At 34.2% G+C, this 19,011-nt stretch overlaps 1 protein-coding gene across 26 annotated transcripts in view; it reads right to left on the bottom strand.

Moving 5' to 3' along the window:
- LOC113098631 (collagen alpha-1(XXV) chain-like) overlaps nucleotides 1–19,011 on the bottom strand; it is a 564,810-nt gene that overhangs the window by 188,877 nt on the left and 356,922 nt on the right. The window lies entirely within an intron of this gene.

Raw genomic sequence — 19,011 nt, 5'->3', positions numbered from 1 at the left:
CTGGGGGGTGAAAACTAAGAGCTGGGGGGGTGAAAACTAAATTTAAATCAATTTAAATTTGTAGAAATTCAAGTTTGAAAATATACAGTTTACAGTTATGATCCTGTTTTTCCCATCATGCACTGGGGCATGAATAATTAAGGTTAAAGAAATAAATAAAAAAGTATAATAAAGGTTAACATTTTCAATGTTTTGAGTTGTATTTACACTGTTTTACATGGGTTGATTTTATCATTAGGTTTAGTATCTTCTTGTTTTGTGATATCTGGAGTTAATTTTCTACTCAAAATGACCAATTCATACTCAAACACTATCCACTGATTGTTACCGTCAATGTGTATGGTGTACCAAGTATTGAGGTCTCTGTGTTAATTTGGGTAATAATTGTATTGAGTGGAAATATTATCTTCAAAGGATAACAAGCTGTCTACTTGCTTACTTACATGTATGCAAATGAACCACATGTTTAATAGCATGATTGTTTTCCAGTGCTAACTTGTTTGAGTAAATTATATAAACTGTAGGGTAATGTACTTTATAAGTGCATGTTTAACAAAATAACTAGATAGATATTACTCATCAATCTCTAACTGACCATGTTAAATTTACTAATTTCCTTCGTTAAATGTACCTAACTTTGTTAGATTTTACTTAATTAATTACTTAATGAATATATAATGAATTAGCAAAACAAAAATTAAGTAAATCTACTTTTTGTTTTTTTCAGTGTGCTTGCATTTTTAAGGGCTGAAATTCAACATGGCTGTATATCTAAGATGTGAACATTTAAATTCCAAAATATTTCACACAAATTTTATTAATACAATTTCAATAATCCATATTTATCTTTCAGACTTCACTGCGATCTAATTTATTTGACTTTAAAAATTGGCTTAAACCAACAGGCGGTTCAAGCAGGTGTTGACAAAAGCAACAGGTAGAGCAAATAATTTATCAAAACAAAACAAAATGAAACAAAACTGGTTTCCAGAAATGCTGCAAATAGTATGCATTTCATGATTATCAGGGCCAGTACAGTTTCTCTCAATGAATTTGATCTACAAAATCGGTAACACTTTAGAATAAGGTTCCATTAGTTAATGTTAGTTAATGTATTAATTAACATGAACAAACAATGAATAATACATTTATTACTGTATTTATTCATCTTCGTTAATGTTAGTTAATGAAAATACAGTTATTCATTGTTAGTTCATGGTAATTCACAGTGCATTAACTAATGTTAACAAGCACAACTTTTGATTTAAATAATGCATTAGTAAATGTTGAAATTAACATGAACTAAGACTTATAAATGCTGTAGAAGGATTGTTCTTGCTTAGTTCATGTTAACGAAAGTAGTTAACTAACATTAACTAATGGAACCATATTCTAAAGTGTTACCACAAAATCTGCAAAGCAAAGCTTCTGATAAATTGAGATCAATCTTGTACAGCTCTGTTGTAGAGTTTTGGCCCACTCTGGCCACTCCACAAAAAAAAAAAAAAAAAGAGCCCCTGCTCTCTCTCACTCTCTCTTTTTTCAGACATCTGTCTTAACCTAGCTCACGCAAAGTAGAGTTAATGGAGCAGAAAATATTATATATTTAAATAAAAATATTTGTGTAAAAAAAAAAAAAAAAATGCCTTTCCTTGTAGCTTGATATCTTTTATTGTAAATTTTTTCAGAACCAAAATAACATTCACAAAGTTGTCAGAGAGGTGTTACAACACATTACAAGGACAGAACAATAAAAACACAACTTTTAAATATTTATTATAATTATACCAAGCTTCACCCAGGATTCGAACCTAAAGAGACAAGCTCTAACAAAATACCAATCATGCCCACTGGATCACTCCCCCAACCCACATAGTGAATTCATGAGAGCAACATATATATTATATAATTTGTCAATCCGCTTAACTGATTTGTTGTTTGTACGGTTTCATACCAATACTTAAAAATAACCACTAGGTGTCACCGTAGAGACGAGTGTCTAATTGTTTCGAAGCCTCTGCATCAGAGAGCTGCACGGGTCCGATTTTGTAAATCCGCACCCGCCCGTACCCGCAGTGCTTAAAACCGCATCCGACCCATTTTCCGACAGCAGCACTAATTAAAATCCGCACCCGACCCGCTTAAAATAGAACCGAAACCCGACCCGCACCCGAAATCAAATCAGTTAAGCCAATCACATTAGAAACGCTTTTTTACAAATTTTATTGCCAGGTCATATAAGTTATTTATGGAAAACTCTTTTTAAAAGATATTTGTTTTTTATACATTTTATCTTAATTTTGATCAATATTTTATCAATCAATTGCCCATATTTAAAAAAATAAGGAGCAAATATATAGCCGACAATGTAATAACCTTAGTGTAATTGACAGAATTACTAAAAAATATTTTGCTACCTAAAAGTTAAATATTTTTTGTGTCACGCATGCATGCATGTCTATTTCCCTCATATTAAATATAAAACGCCTGTGGACTGATATTTTTCCAATGTCTGTACTCCTTTATTAATGGAGTAAACAGACGTTTCAATATATTGGTATTAAATGCATTTTCTGAGAATTTATATTTCACGTTTATACTGCAAATGTCGAAATACGTGCTCTTTGGTCCATCAGTGCTTGAGCCAATGATCACATTAGAATAAAATCTCATAATAAAATACAAAATTGACTGATTTATGAATGTATATGCATAGTTCTCATCAGTCGGAAATACAGATAAACGCTTTTATTTGTTGTACTTTTGATCCTGAAAGAAAACAGAACAACAAAATAGCTCAAACGCACCCATTTTTAAATCGTTCACAGCTGAGCATTGCGAGAGGCGGATCTGCGCCAGAGCACACATGTGAATGAGCTGCACAAAGTCATTTTCAGATGCAATTAAAAAAAAAACTACCCTGGATAGCCTAGATTAGGCCTATATTCACAAATGTGTTAGCTATGGAATGAAATATCTGATATTCCGATTGTCAAATACATGCACGTGGAAGTGTATTGTGTATTATAAGTTTATTATGACACAAATTTTGAAATAGGCTTAAATATATATATTTAAACAGAAAACAAAAACAACAAACTATACATCTGTTAACTAATGACTCATGCAGCTGTTCGCGCGGTTGTGATTTTTTAGAAAAGTGCAACGTAGTATATTTACGTTTGCACATTAATGTTTTGAACCCGTGTTTAGACCTGTGTCTGGCCCGACCCACACCCGTATCGGACACAGTTGGATATTTTTCACTCGTTTCAGCCAAATTTGCGGGTCACCCGCCCCGTGCAGGACTCTACTCTGCATATTTACTTCGACTGTTTCAGAGTTTCATGAAGCCTCGCTCTACTCACCACTACCTATGCTTTCTATGTACTGTGATATCTTGACAATAAATCGCTCGCTCACCATCCTTAAATAAAAGAGAATAAGGAAAATCAAAACAAAAAATCAAACACAAAACATAGTTCGCAGGGCAAGCCACCACTGAAGTGCCACCAGCAGCTCTTGAATAGGCAGAGGCCTCAGGTGTTTTCTCTGCCCCCACCAATTAGCAGCTGAATTCAGTAAAGAAATAAAAAAGGACAAAGAACAGGGGCTCATAACATATTTGTAATTCTACTCATCTCTTCTGCCTTTCCTCTCCTCTTCTCTTTTCTCACGTTCTCCTTTGTTTATCTTTTTATACCCGTTTCATTCTTCTTCTTCTCTCTCTGCTAAACTACTGCTAAATTTTGAAAAACAAAGTTTCTAGCATTTGTAAAACTGCATTTTTCCATCTCAAAAATATATCTAAATTACGACCTATGCTCTTATTGTCAAATGCAGAAATGTTAATCCATGTGTTAATGACCTCAAGGTTAGATTATTGTAATGCTTTAATGGGTGGTTGTTCTGCACGCTTAATAAACAAGCTCCAGCTAGTCCAAAATGCAGCAGCTAGAGTTCATATTAAAACCAGGAAGTATGACCATATTAGCCTGGTTCTGTCAACACTGCATTGGCTCCCTATTAAACATTGTGTAAATTTTAAAATCTTGCTTATTACTTATAAAGCCCTGAATGGTTTGGTGAGTGTGATTTCGACAAGTACAACATGTTCCTGGATCAACATCCTTGTTGATTCTGGAACAACTATCCAGTCAACCAGTCAAAATTGAGATCTATTTCAGGATATAAAATCCGATCCAGGATCATCAAAAGATGTTGATCCAGGAACATGTCTTGGCCGAATGGTATTTGAACGAGCTCTTGTTACATTATAGTCCTCCACGTCCACTGTGTTCTCAAAACTCTGGCAACTTGAATACCTAGAACATCAAAGTCAACTGCGGGCGGCATATCCTTTTCCTATTTAGCCCCTAAACTCTGGAATAACCTACTTTACATTGTTCGGGAGGCAGACGCACAGTTCACAGTTCTTGCAGTTCAAATCTAGATTAAAGACCCATCTCTTTAACCTGGTTTACACATAACACACTTACATGCTTCTAATGTCCAAATCCATTAAAGGATTTTTAGGCTTCATTAATTAGGTAAACCGGAACCGGGAACACTTCGCATAACACCTGATGTACTTGCTACATCATTAGAAGAATGGCATCTACATTAATATTAGTCTGTTTCTCTCTTATTCTGAGGTCACCGTAGCCACCAGATCCAGTCTGTATCCAGATCAGATGGTCACTGCAGAGTAGTACCTGTACTATACGTTCTGTCATGATGATTTATGACTTTGACCTTTGACCTTTTGACAGGTTGAACTTCCGGTGACCTCATGATGGATGGGCGGGACAAATGAGTTCAAGGGTTAACCTATGACCTTTCCCACGCATCGATCATGTGGTTTTGACAGAAAGTTTTACCCTATTGACCTAATTAGTTCTAAATCATGGTTTTGACGGCTAGTTTAAACGGAAGATGAAAGACTCCTCACGCATCGATCATGTGATTTGACAGAAAGTTTTACCCTATTGACCTAATTAGTTTTAAATTCTAAAGGTATATCAAAGACTCCCCACGCATCGATCATGTGGTTTTGACAGAAAGTTTTACCCTATTGACCGTTAGTTTGTTTGAAGTTTGTGCCAGATAGCTTGTTTGAAGTTTGTGTCAGTTAGCTTGTTTGAAGTTTATCACAGTTATACGGTTATGTGTGTGTGTGTGTGTGTGTGTGGTTATACGGCTGCTTCCCCCCCCTCCCATTACATTCATGAGCGGTGTATAAATGGGGTCGGTGTGTTCTACATTTTATATATATATAAAAACATTCTATATTTTCTATAATCTAAAAAACAATTAAAGGTTGAAAAACATTTCAGTTATATAATTTATATAATCTAAAACACATTTTAATTATTTCACATTTATATATATAAAGCATTATATAATTTATATAATCTAAAACACATTTTAGTTATTTCACTTTCATATATAAAACATTATATAATCTAAAGCGATTTAACTAAGGTTGAAAAACATTCTGTTCTTTTAAAAAAGGTTATAAATGAAACTGTATAAAAAAATATACTGAAACCGACTGTTTCAGATAAAACAAGATCCATTTTCTTTTAGAGAGCTGAAGGTCCCAGTGCTTGCACACTACAGTGCACACTCGTCGGAATTTATTACAAAATCATAATATCTTCAAAGCCATTTTTTAATTAAAACCAAACGTATCTCACGCGGGAGTACCATGTTTTTGACAGTTTTCTGACGGTTCACCTATGAATTACGGTTGGTGCGCGGCTAGCATTTCTTGTACCCCTCTCTCTCTCCCTCTAATGCCTGTGTACACACATTCGTCTCCAAGTCTTATTTTCTTCTTTTAATGAATATAAACACATTATACATTCGCAAACAATATAAAACAAAACATTTACAATAGTTTTAGTCATCACTAAAAATATATATTTTACCAGGATCGGGGAAAAAATATAAAATCGATCAAAGCCTGTTATGCTATTTTTTACAGTCTATGGCGACTTTAAACCATATTTCATATCACCCCGTAATTTTCTTCAAGTTTTTGCTGTCTTATTTTATCTGCTGGTAGAGATATAAAAATAAAAATAAAAACTATTCATTGATCAAAGCCTGTTATGCTATTTTTACAGTCTATGGCGTCTTTAACCCATATTTTATATCATCCCCGTAATTTTCTTCGTGTTATGCAGATTATGCAGTCATCTGCTGATAGAGATATTTTAACACTATATTCATAAAGTATGTGTTATTTGACTTAATATCAACGCGTCTAATGTCCCAATCACCGCCAGACTGTTTTGTATGAAAAAATACTTTTATTTTGAAAATATGACGACATCCTGTGACGCGTGCTTAGCTTTCCCTGCTACAATGCTATGTATAGGATTTCAGAAAAAAACAAAAACCAATTCAGCTCCGTTAAATCGACGTTTTGCCATCGCGTTATCCGTTTGTCATCTATGAACACGACATCGCGGGGATGTATGTGCTCCCAGTTAGGAATGCACGGGTCTACCGGTCTTCCTCCAGTGGAATTCATACGCAAGGCATATTAATGATTATTGTATCAGCCCTAAACCCTTCCAACGCAGTAAACTGAAGTATAACTGATCTTTTTCAGAAAGCGGTTTAATTATTTATTTTGACCGTACACCTAAAGTACCACCACACAATAAAATGCTGCATGGACGTACATTTTTAATTAAATTTAGTTTTTTAAGCGATCTATTTTAAACAATAAATAAAATATGAAATTATATATGACGGCATGTTACTAAACCGGAACATACATTTTAAACGTGTTTATCAAACCTATAAAACACATCGCAGTAACAGACATGTTACTAAACCAAAGCAAATCATTTATCATTCATTTTTTTAATCATGTATTCAACCAATACTTATACAACATATACAAACACGTTAACGTTTTAAACATTTTAAACAAAAACTAATCATAAACGCAGCCTTCTCAAAATTACAGACATGTACAATCATGCTGATCACATATTATGGATATTCAGACTTTTAGCCATTAATACGTTTTAGGATAATGAAAAACACAGACGTCTGAGGGATGCCAAAATATCTCCAGTCCCCCAAAACCCACTCAGACTCCAGGGGTTAAAGAATATGAAAATAAATAATTATATAATGACATCATCATCCTAAAGCAATTCATTAAACAAAAAAAAGTATTCAACATATAAGTTAATCAAACTTATAAAACAAACCATACTCTTCTTTTTTTTAAAAAGATAACTTATTTTAAATGTGATAGCATAGTATATACAATAAACATTTCTGATGATACATATAAAAAATTATCCCTTACAGTTTTAGACCGGTGAGAGATGTCCAAACATGAATGAAATATCCCCAAAATAAAATAATACGACTTAAAAAATAAAATAAAAATGATTAAATCATAAACAGAATCTCACAGGTCTCCGTAGTGAAATGTATGTGAGACCTGAGGGGCTGCTTCACGCACACCCCGCGCAGGCGAGGGTGGAGTTCCAGAACACATGATCAAAGTGTACATTAGAATGGATAGAATGGTGTACATAGAATGGTGTACATTATTTCAAAGCTAACATTAATGTAATGTTTTTTAATAATCAGTACCCCCACTACATCTGATGTCCGTTGATTCTTAATTCAACAAAATGATGATATATATTACCTAAAATATTTTATATTTTTATATAATGTAATATTATATAATAAAAAAATTATTTATATCATATTATATCATATCATATATATGATCATATTATATCCGATGCGTCATGCATTAATCACTTTAGATTCTTTAAAGTTCTTATTTTTAGCACCATCTTCAAAGTTTTCATACCATCTCTCTCTCTCTCTCTCTCTCTCTCTCTCTCTCTCGATCACACCCACACACACACACACACACACACTCTCTCTCTCTCTCCCTCTCTCTCCCTCTCACACACACACACTCTCTCTCTCTTTCTCTCTCTCTCTCCCCCTCTCTCTCTCTCTCTCTCTCTCTCTCTCTCTCTCTCTCACACACACACACACACACAATATGAAACATGATGCCAAAGTCTTTCTGTATGTTTTAAAAATAAAAAATAAAAAATATTGATTTAACTTTAAATCTATGCTGAGGAGCTTGTTTGTTTGTCACAGTGACTGTGAAGTTTAGATTAAGTTGTTTTATCTTTTAGAAGAAAGACCCTCGATCGTATTCAACCATTACAGATGGTTCAGGAAAGACCCACGCATCCTAGAGATGTAATTTATGTGCGTTGCTACGGTCGTAAACCTTTCACATATCTACGGTGCTTTCAGACACAGAGCAGGAAAGACATTTGCAGGCCCTCTGCTTAGCCGTCCCAAAATACCTCCATTTAAAAGTAAAAATATTAAAATGACCGCCTGTACATCTAACAGGCTGTAGTTCTATTTTATATGTTTTGTATTAAAAGTACTATCCATATTATATTCCTTATTTAAAACAATATATTTAACCGACAGTATCCCCCCAACGTGTGTTTTCCATCAGTTGTTTGCCCTTCAGCCTTATTACGTAGTGCTTTTCATTTAGCATACTGTAAGATCCCTTTACAATAGTGTAATGAAAGTTAACTTTTCTTAAAGTTTATAGTTGTATTTTACTGTATCCCCATCCTTCTATCCTGTAGATTGTATGCGTACTGTAAAATAACAAATATACATCTTGCTTAAAGTCACTAAAATAATTACACCTACAATTTGAAACGTGTTTAAACACATTGTGTGTCACTAAAGCAAGGCACACCGTCTATCGTCTTATTTTTTTAAATAACCGATGACAAATCGTCTCTTCATATAATTTATCCACCCGAGTGCTTTTCTCACACGAGTAGAAAACTCTTTCTCTTTGGATGTGTTTGGCAGAAACATAATTTCTACATCAGAATTTTTTTTTAAATGTACGCTGAACTTTTCTTATTCGACAGAAATACTATTTTCAAATTATTTACCCGGCCTATAACACTCGGTGTAAATGTTCTTACCTAGAACAGAAAACATATGCTTTGACTGTTTTGTAGATGCCAACAGATTATGTCAAGGGTGTTTCACATCTAAGAATCCCGATGTTTTGTAAATCACATTTTTCTTACACCTCGAGATTTAGCCGTATCAAGATTTTGGACGGCCATTCACAATTTGTTTGTCGGACCGTACATTTTTATGCGATCTTTGTGTGGCGTCATCGTAATAGGAATAAATGAAAATTAAGAAATTAAGTTACAGTTTTTCTCTTTGAGATATTTCTTTTAGCTCAACTTTGTGTCTGTCCAAAAAAATGTGATCGCATTAAGCATCGACGCAAAAATGAAGTCTAGCTGTTTTGCCCTTAAAACGATTACAACCTAAACAAATCAAACGGTACACTCGTTAAAGTTTCCACACTCTTGTGAGATACATTTTGTCCATAACCTTTTGTGTATTCGAGCGACCAAATCACTAAGAAAGAGAGTATAGTGAGAAAACTAACGTTTACAACTCATATAGAATTCAGAATACAATTGTTAAAGTATTTTTATTTTTTTGTTAAATGTTGATTTGTAAATGATATTTTTTTTACTCCGTTAGATTTAGTCATCATGTTCGGATAGCCGATGACACAATTCACATTTTTATTTTTAAGACTCCTGTAAGTCCATGCTAACTCTCGCGTGGGAAAGAGAGCGGGGTGAGCGCATTCTATTCATTTAAGAAAAATTATTAAACACTTGACCTAACTTTTTTATTATTTTGACAAAACAAGACATGATGACATTAAACAATGTTATCATTTCCTACGGCCATCTTCTTCGATTCAAATAAAGCAACATCTCTAAAATTGTCAATTTGTGACTCGTAAACATGTATAATTTATTTATTTATTTATTTTTACCAGAGATAGTCGACCGATCTGTTGACACGTTGTTTTGCAGTTTTCTGATGAAGAGTTTTCTCTGACTGCGGTCAAACATTCACTGCCTGTTGATAGGAATTTTACAGCATAACAATATCGCCCCTACATCTAGAGCTCTTGTTCATATAGCCGATGACCGTATTCACATTGTTTCAGCATTTGCCGCTTGACATTAAAGAGTAGGCCTATGCGTACTCCCCTTTGGTCGTAAGCATCATCATCTACCGTGCGCTGAGATTTTTCTGCTTTGTCCACTTTTGACGGATTTGCTAGAGGGACTATGTCGCCTTGTTGTAACGTGATTACGTTTAAGATCCATAAGATTGCACTACATTCACCTGAAAAGGTTATAGATATAGTCTTTTATACAGGAAATGTGTATCAGAATAACAATTACCTAACAGTGAAATCCACTCTTCTAAACTATTGTGAAAACTTTTAATGTTGATCTGGCCCACCAGCCGTGTATCTTTTTCATTGTTTTTTAGATAAAGACTATTCTCAGAGTTTGGTCAAACAGACAAAAACATGAACAAAATAGAGTACAAGATGATTAAATGATTGTCAAGAGAGTGTTTAAACTGAGATTGTGATGCACTTTAGAGCTTTTTTCTTGTCTACCTGTTTCACAAAGACAAATAATAGCCACTACCTCGACTTTTAAAATGAGCCTTACCATCTTCTGTTATGACTCTTATACTTAATACAAACCCATCTACTACACTAAAGTTAGACATTAAAAGTCATGGATGTCGTGGATGTGGTATTTTCATCGTATGCATCTCTAAACAGTACTTCAATAAATAAATCGCTGTCACGTCTAAATAACCCGCTATTCTTTAAGAAAACCGCGAGGCAAGCAGTTTCTGACATCTATTAATTCACTTCATTTTTTTCACCACAGCAAATGTTTTGTTTAGCATACATGTTAGTCAGTTACATAGGCGTCATGCATGAAGTTTATAGTTATTTAAAATAATTATGATAGAGTTACAGGTTTAGGTTAGTGGGGTGCCTGTAAGCGGTGAAAACTTCGAGCATCGGAGACGACAGTGTTACTCAAACAGCCCATATCTTTATCTTTTAACAAAAACTGTCGTATTACACGTTACTAAGACAAAATCTGTAACAGCGTTTATTAATATGTTGAAATGAAAATAAACATACAAAACTTTATAATGACCGTGAGTTCAATATCGTTCAACAATACTTTTGCACACTCATTCGACTGTATTTATTACCGTCGTTCTCATGTTCCTGCTGTTCATAATGTATATATAATCCTTCATTGCTCTGTTCATCATGTACATACGATCCCTACATTGCATTCATATTTATAATCTGTATATACTCTGATCAATATCGTATATAGCAACTACACTGTATATTCTGTATAGCTTTACTTACTCTGCACTTTTATGTATATAAAACACTATATTCTTGCACTTCTGGTTAGATGCTAACTGCATTTCATTAGCTCTGTACTTGTACTCTGCATAATGACAATAAAGTTTAATCTAATCTAATCTAAACAAGTACAATCGTACGCTTCCAGGACTTTGCTCATTCTTTCTGTTTAAATTTGTTTAAACGGACTTTCGCATTCTTATCTTATTTTCACCAACTAAGTGTTATTCCTAGGCCTTGCGGATTGTTTTCTAGTTTTGGCCCTCAACCTCTTTGTTCATACAGAGTGATATCTCTGTGAATCTGTTCGATTTCATAAAATATATTTTACGTCATATCATTATATTATCCTAGTTTATATCAGATACAAGTTTGTTTCTTCATATTTCTCTTACATCTACCCCCGTTAGAGTATCCGCGACAGTTTACTCATTGTAATGTGCTAAATCATTAAAATCCAAAAAATGAACTCTGAGAAAGAATATTCAAACAAAATTTTTTATTTCAACAAAACAGTGTTGAATTTACAATGAAGTAATGAAGAAAGTGATCAAATTGTTATTACAAACAATAGGGATGACATGACATCACAAGTTATCTAGCCAGAAAAGAAAATCTCGGCAGGCCCTCAAGTTTTGTTCTACTATGAAATTGTCGACGGTTTCAATAATTTCAGGTATCGCGAAACCATAATGTTTAGCGACTAACATCACACACAAATCCGTTATGCACGTACACAGACAGAGAGTCTCGTTAATGTACATCTCGTCGCTACATTCGGCCGTCACATACAGAATTTTTCTGGTCGTTACACAAATCGGCGCCTTGCTGGTCGTATACAAGCTCGTCAAATCGGGCCACGGATTAATTTTCAGTCTTCTTACAACGTCCATTTCTTTCTTGAGATTTGTTACGTGCTTGGAATCCATTGTAAAATCATGATTTGGATCAGATGCATTGTCTATGATTTTACGCATCAGATCAACCATTTGCTCTCTGTAACATTGTTTAAACATAGAGTCTATGTTGGCTTTTACAGGACACATCTTTCCCTCGGCACAGCCGCACTCCACTCGATCATCCGCAGCAGCGCTGGTAGTGGTAGACATCCTTTTCAGAATTTATTCCAAGACGTAAACGGAGCGTTTTTAAAATCCACGACGATCCAGTGTTTTTAAAATCCACGACGATCCAGATGAAAAATTAGAGAGTGCATCAGTTTCAGACAAATTTGATCGTTGAAGCCGATTCTGTCCGTCCACGTAGATAATATTTTGATTGAAAAGATGTTGCAGTAGCTCCGTCGACCGCACTGTAAAACCCTTGTTCGCGGATCATAAGAAAACCTGCGATAACTGCAGAGTTTATGAGGTCAGCCGCTCACAGGGGATAAAGACTAGGTTGTGGGTGTTGCGCTCAAAAAGCGGAGGAGGGTGAAGGGCCCTGGTTAGGGTTTGACCTGCGAGAAATATGAAGAAACAAACTTGTATCTGATATAAACTAGGATAATATAATGATATGACGTAAAATATATTTTATGAAATCGAACAGATTCACAGAGATATCACTCCGTATGAACAAAGAGGTTGAGGGCCAAAACTAGAAAACAATCCGCGAGGCCTAGGAATAACACTTAGTTGGTGAAAATAAGATAAGAATGTGAAAGTCCGTTTAAACAAATTTAAACAGAAATAATGAGCAAAGTCCTGGAAGCGTACGATTGTACTTGTTTAGATTAGATTAGATTCAACTTTATTGTCATTATGCAGAGTACAAGTACAGAGCTAATGAAATGCAGTTAGCATCTAACCAGAAGTGTAAGAATATAGTGTTTTATATACATAAAAGTGCAGAGTAAGTAAAGCTATACAGAATATACAGTGTAGTTGCTATATACGATATTGATCAGAGTATATACAGAATATAAATATGAATGCAATGTAGGGATCGTATGTACATGATGAACAGAGCAATGAAGGATTATATATACATTATGAACAGCAGGAACGTGAGAACGACGGTAATAAATACAGTCGAATGAGTGTGCAAAAGTATTGTTGAACGATGTATTATATGCAAAAACAGTAGTGCAGTGATATTCTTTGTAGAAATAGTTTACTGTGCTTGTACATTAACAACTTTAGACAGTTTATGGTGTAATAGCTTTAACCATGTGCAGTTTCTTAGCGTAATGCGATGAGAAAGTGTGTGGTTTACAGTTCGCTCTAGTGTCCGTTAAACAGGGCAAAGTCAAGAAATCTCGCAATTTTTGGGGCGAAAGCATTAGAACAAAACATTTGTCAATGCGGTGTTAGGCTATATTGAACTCACGGTCATTATAAAGTTTTGTATGTTTATTTTCATTTCAACATATTAATGAACGCTGTTACAGATTTTGTCTTAGTAACGTGTAATACGACAGTTTTTGTTAAAAGATAAAGATATGGGCTGTTTGAGTAACACCGTTGTCTCCGATGCTCGAAGTTTTCACCGCTTACAGGCACCCCACTAACCTAAACCTGTAACTCTATCATAATTATTTTAAATAACTATAAACTTCATGCGTGACGCCTATGTAACTGACTAACATGTATGCTAAACAAAACATTTGCTGTGGTGAAAAAAATGAAGTGAATTAATAGATGTCAGAAACTGCTTGCCTCGCGGTTTTCTTTATTATCGCGGTTATTTAGACGTGACAGCGATTTATTTATTGAAGTACTGTTTAGAGATGCATACGATGAAAATACCACATCCATGACATCCATGACTTTTAATGTCTAACTTTAGTGTAGTAGATGGGTTTGTATTAAGTATAAGAGTCATAACAGAAGATGGTAAGGCTCATTTTAAAAGTCGAGGTAGTGGCTATTATTTGTCTTTGTGAAACAGGTAGACAAGAAAAAAGCTCTAAAGTGCATCACAATCTCAGTTTAAACACTCTCTTGACAATCATTTAATCATCTTGTACTCTATTTTGTTCATGTTTTTGTCTGTTTGACCAAACTCTGAGAATAGTCTTTATCTAAAAAACAATGAAAAAGATAAACGGCTGGTGGGCCAGATAAACATTAAAAGTTTTCACAATAGTTTAGAAGAGTGGATTTCACTGTTAGGTAATTGTTATTCTGATACACATTTCCTGTATAAAAGACTATATCTATAACCTTTTCAGGTGAATGTAGTGCAATCTTATGGATCTTAAACGTAATCACGTTACAACAAGGCGACATAGTCCATCTAGCAAATCCGTCAAAAGTGGACAAAGCAGAAAAATCTCAGCGCACGGTAGATGATGATGCTTACGACCAAAGGGGAGTACGCATAGGCCTACTCTTTAATGTCAAGCGGCAAATGCTGAAACAATGTGAATACGGTCATCGGCTATATGAACAAGAGCTCTAGATGTAGGGGCGATATTGTTATGCTGTAAAATTCCTATCAACAGGCAGTGTATGTTTGACCGCAGTCAGAGAAAACTCTTCATCAGAAAACTGCAAAACAACGTGTCAACAGATCGGTCGACTATCTCTGGTAAAAATAAATAAATAAATAAATTATACATGTTTACGAGTAACACATTGACAATTTTAGAGATGTTGCTTTATTTGAATCGAAGAAGATGGCCGTAGGAAATGATAACATTGTTTAATGTCATCATGTCGTGTTTTGTCAAAATAATAAAAAAGTTAGGTCAAATGTTTAATAATTTTTCTTAAATGAATAGAATGCGCTCACCCCGCTCTCTTTCCCACGTGAGAGTTAGCATGGACTTACAGGAGTCTTAAAAATAAAAATGTGAATTGTGTCATCGGCTATCCGAACACGATGACTAAATCTAACGGAGTAATAAAAATATCATTTACAAATCAACATTTAACAAAAAAATAAAAATACTTTAACAATTCTATTCTGAATTCTATATGCGTTGTAAACGTTAGTTTTCTCACTATACTCTCTTTCTTAGTGATTTGGTCGCTCGAATACACAAAAGGTTATGAACAAAATGTATCTCACAAGAGTGTGGAAACTTTAACGAGTGTACCGTTTGATTTGTTTAGGTTGTAATAGTTTTAAGGGCAAAACAGCTAGACTTCATTTTTGCGTCGATGCTTCATGCGATCACATTTTTTTGGACAGACACAAAGTTGAGCTAAAAGAAATATCTCAAAGAGAAAAACTGTAACTTAATTTCTTAATTTTCATTTATTCCTATTACGATGATGCCACACAAAGATCGCATAAAAACGTACGGTCCGACAAACAAATTGTGAACGGCCGTCCAAAATCTTGATACGGCTAAATCTCGAGGTGTAAGAAAAATGTGATTTACAAAACATCGGGATTCTTAGATGTGAAACACCCTTGACATAATCTGTTGGCATCTACAAAACAGTCAAAGCGTATGTTTTCTGTTCTAGGTAAGAACATTTACACCGAGTGTTATAGGCCGGGTAAATAACTTGAAAATAGTATTTCTGTCGAATGAGAAAAGTTCAGCATACATTTAAAAAATTTTCTGATGTAGAAATTATGTTTCTGCCAAACACATCCAAAGAGAAAGAGTTTTCTACTCGTGTGAGAAAAGCACTCGGGTGGATAAATTATATGAAGAGACGATTTGTCATCGGTTATTTAAAAAAATAAGACGATATACGGTGTGCCTTGCTTTAGTGACACACAATGTGTTTAAACACGTTTCAAATTGTAGGTGTAATTTTTTTAGTGACTTTAAGCAAGATGTATATTTGTTATTTTACAGTACGCATACAATCTACAGGATAGAAGGATGGGGATACAGTAAAATACAACTATAAACTTTAAGAAAAGTTAACTTTCATTACACTATTGTAAAGGGATCTTACAGTATGCTAAATGAAAAGCACTACGTAATAAGGCTGAAGGGCAAACAACTGATGGAAAACACACGTTGGGGGGATACTGTCGGTTAAATATATTGTTTTAAATAAGGAATATAATATGGATAGTACTTTTAATACAAAACATATAAAATAGAACTACAGCCTGTTAGATGTACAGGCGGTCATTTTAATATTTTTGCTTTTAAATGGAGGTATTTTGGGACGGCTAAGCAGAGGGCCTGCAAATGTCTTTCCTGCTCTCTGTCTGAAAGCACCATAGATATGTGAAAGGTTTCGACCGTAGCAACGCACATAAATTACATCTCTAGGATGCGTGGGTCTTTCCTGAACCATCTGTAATGGTTGAATGCGATCGAGGGTCTTTCTTCTAAAAGATAAAACATCTTAATCTAAACTTCACAGTCTATACTGTGACAAACAAACGAGCTCCTCAGCATAGATTTAAAGTTAAATCAATATTTTTTATTTTTTATTTTTAAAACATATAGAAAGACTTTGGCATCATGTTTCATATTGTGTGTGTGTGTGTGTGTGTGTGTGAGAGAGAGAGAGAGAGAGAGAGAGAGAGAGAGAGAGAGAGAGAGAGAGGGAGAGAGAGAGAGAGAGAGTGTGTGTGGGAATGGAGAGAGAGGGAGAGAGAGAGAGAGTGTGTGTGTGTGGGAATGGAGAGAGAGGGAGAGAGAGAGAGAGAGAGAGTGTGTGTGTGTGTGTGTGTGTGTGTGTGTGTGTGAGGGAGAGAGAGAGAGAGAGAGAGAGAGAGAGAGAGAGAGAGATGGTATGAAAACTGAAGATGGTGCTAAAAATAAGAACTTTAAAGAATCTAAAGTGATTAATGCATGACGCATCTAATATAATATAATCATATATATGGTATGATATAAATAATTTTTTATTATATAATATTAGATTATATAAAAATATAAAATATTTTAGGTAATATATATCATCATTTTGTTGAATTAAGAATCAACGGACATCAGATGTACTGGGGGTACTGATTATTAAAAAACATTACATTAATGTTAGCTTTGAAATAATGTACACCATTCTATCCATTCTAATGTACACTTTGATCATGCGGTCTGGAACTCCACCCTCGCCTGCGCGGGGTGTGCGTGAAGCAGCCCTTCAGGTCTCACATACATTTCACTACGAAGACCTGTGAGATTCTGTTTATGATTTAATCATTTTTATTTTATTTTTTAAGTCGTATTATTTTATTTTGGGGATATTTCATTCATGTTGGGACATCTCTCACCGGTCTAAAACTGTAAGGGATAATTTTTTATATGTATCATCAGAAATGTTTATTGTATGTACTATGGCATGCTATCACATTTAAAATAAGTTATCTTTTTAAAAAAAGAAGAGTATGGTGTGTTTTATAAGTTTGATTAACTTATATGTTGAATACTTTTTTTTGTTTAATGAATTGCTTTAGGATGATGATGTCATTATATAATTATTTATTTTCATATTCTTTAACCCCTGGAGTCTGAGTGGGTTTTGGGGGACTGGAGATATTTTGGCATCCCTCAGACGTCTGTTTTTTTCATTATCCTAAAACGTATTAATGGCTGCGTTTATGATTAGTTTTTGTTTAAAATGTTTAAAACGTGTTTGTATATGTTGTATAAGTATAGGTTGAATACATGATTAAAAAAATGAATGATAAATGATTTGCTTTGGTTTAGTAACATGTCTGTTACTGCGATGTGTTTTATAAGTTTGATAAACACGTTTAAAATGTATGTTCCGGTTTAGTAACATGCCGTCATATATAATTTTATATTTTATTTATTGTTTAAAATAGATCGCTTAAAAAACTAAATTTAATTAAAAATGTACGTCCATGCAGCATTTTATTGTGTGGTGGTACTTTAGGTGTACGGTTAAAATAAATAATTAAACCGCTTTTTGAAAAAGATCAGTTATACTTCCGTTTACTGCGTTGGAAGGGTTTAGGGCTGATACAATAATCATTAATATGCCTTGCGTATGAATTCCACTGGAGGAAGCCGTTTCACTAAGACCGGTAGACCCGTGCATTCCTAACCGGGAGTGCATACACCCCCGCGATGTCGTGTTCATAGATGACAAACGGATAACGCGATGGCAAAACGTCGATTTAACGGAGCTGAATTGGTTTTTGTTTTTTTCTGAAATCCTATACATAGCATTGTAGCAGGGAAAGCTAAGAATATAATATAATATAATATAAGAATATAAAATAAAAATATTTTTTCATACAAAACAGTCTGGCGGTGATTGGGACATTAGACGCGTTGATATTAAGTCAAATAACACATACTTTATGAATATAGTGTTAAAATATCTCTATCAGCAGATGACTGCATAATCTGCATAACACGTAGAAAATTACGGGGATGATATAAAATATGGTTTAAAGACGCTATAGACTGTAAAAATAGCATAACAGGCTTTGATCAATGAATAGTTTTTATTTTTATTTTTATATCTCTACCAGCAGATAAAATAAGACAGCAAAAACTTGAAGAAAATTACGGGGTGATATGAAATATGGTTTAAAGTCGCCATAGACTGTAAAAAATAGCATAACAGGCTTTGATCGATTATATATTTTTTCCCCGATCCTGGTAAAATATATATTTTAGTGATGACTAAAACTATTGTAAATGTTTTGTTTTATATTGTTTGCGAATGTATAATGTGTTTATATTCATTAAAAGAAGAAAATAAGACTTGGAGAAGAATGTGTGTACACAGGCATTAGAGGGAGAGAGAGAGGGGTACAAGAGA

This window comes from Carassius auratus, unplaced genomic scaffold, assembly GCF_003368295.1.
Source record: "Carassius auratus strain Wakin unplaced genomic scaffold, ASM336829v1 scaf_tig00216597, whole genome shotgun sequence".
NCBI lineage: Eukaryota > Metazoa > Chordata > Actinopteri > Cypriniformes > Cyprinidae > Carassius > Carassius auratus.
This window is presented reverse-complemented; position numbering and strand designations above follow the sequence as displayed.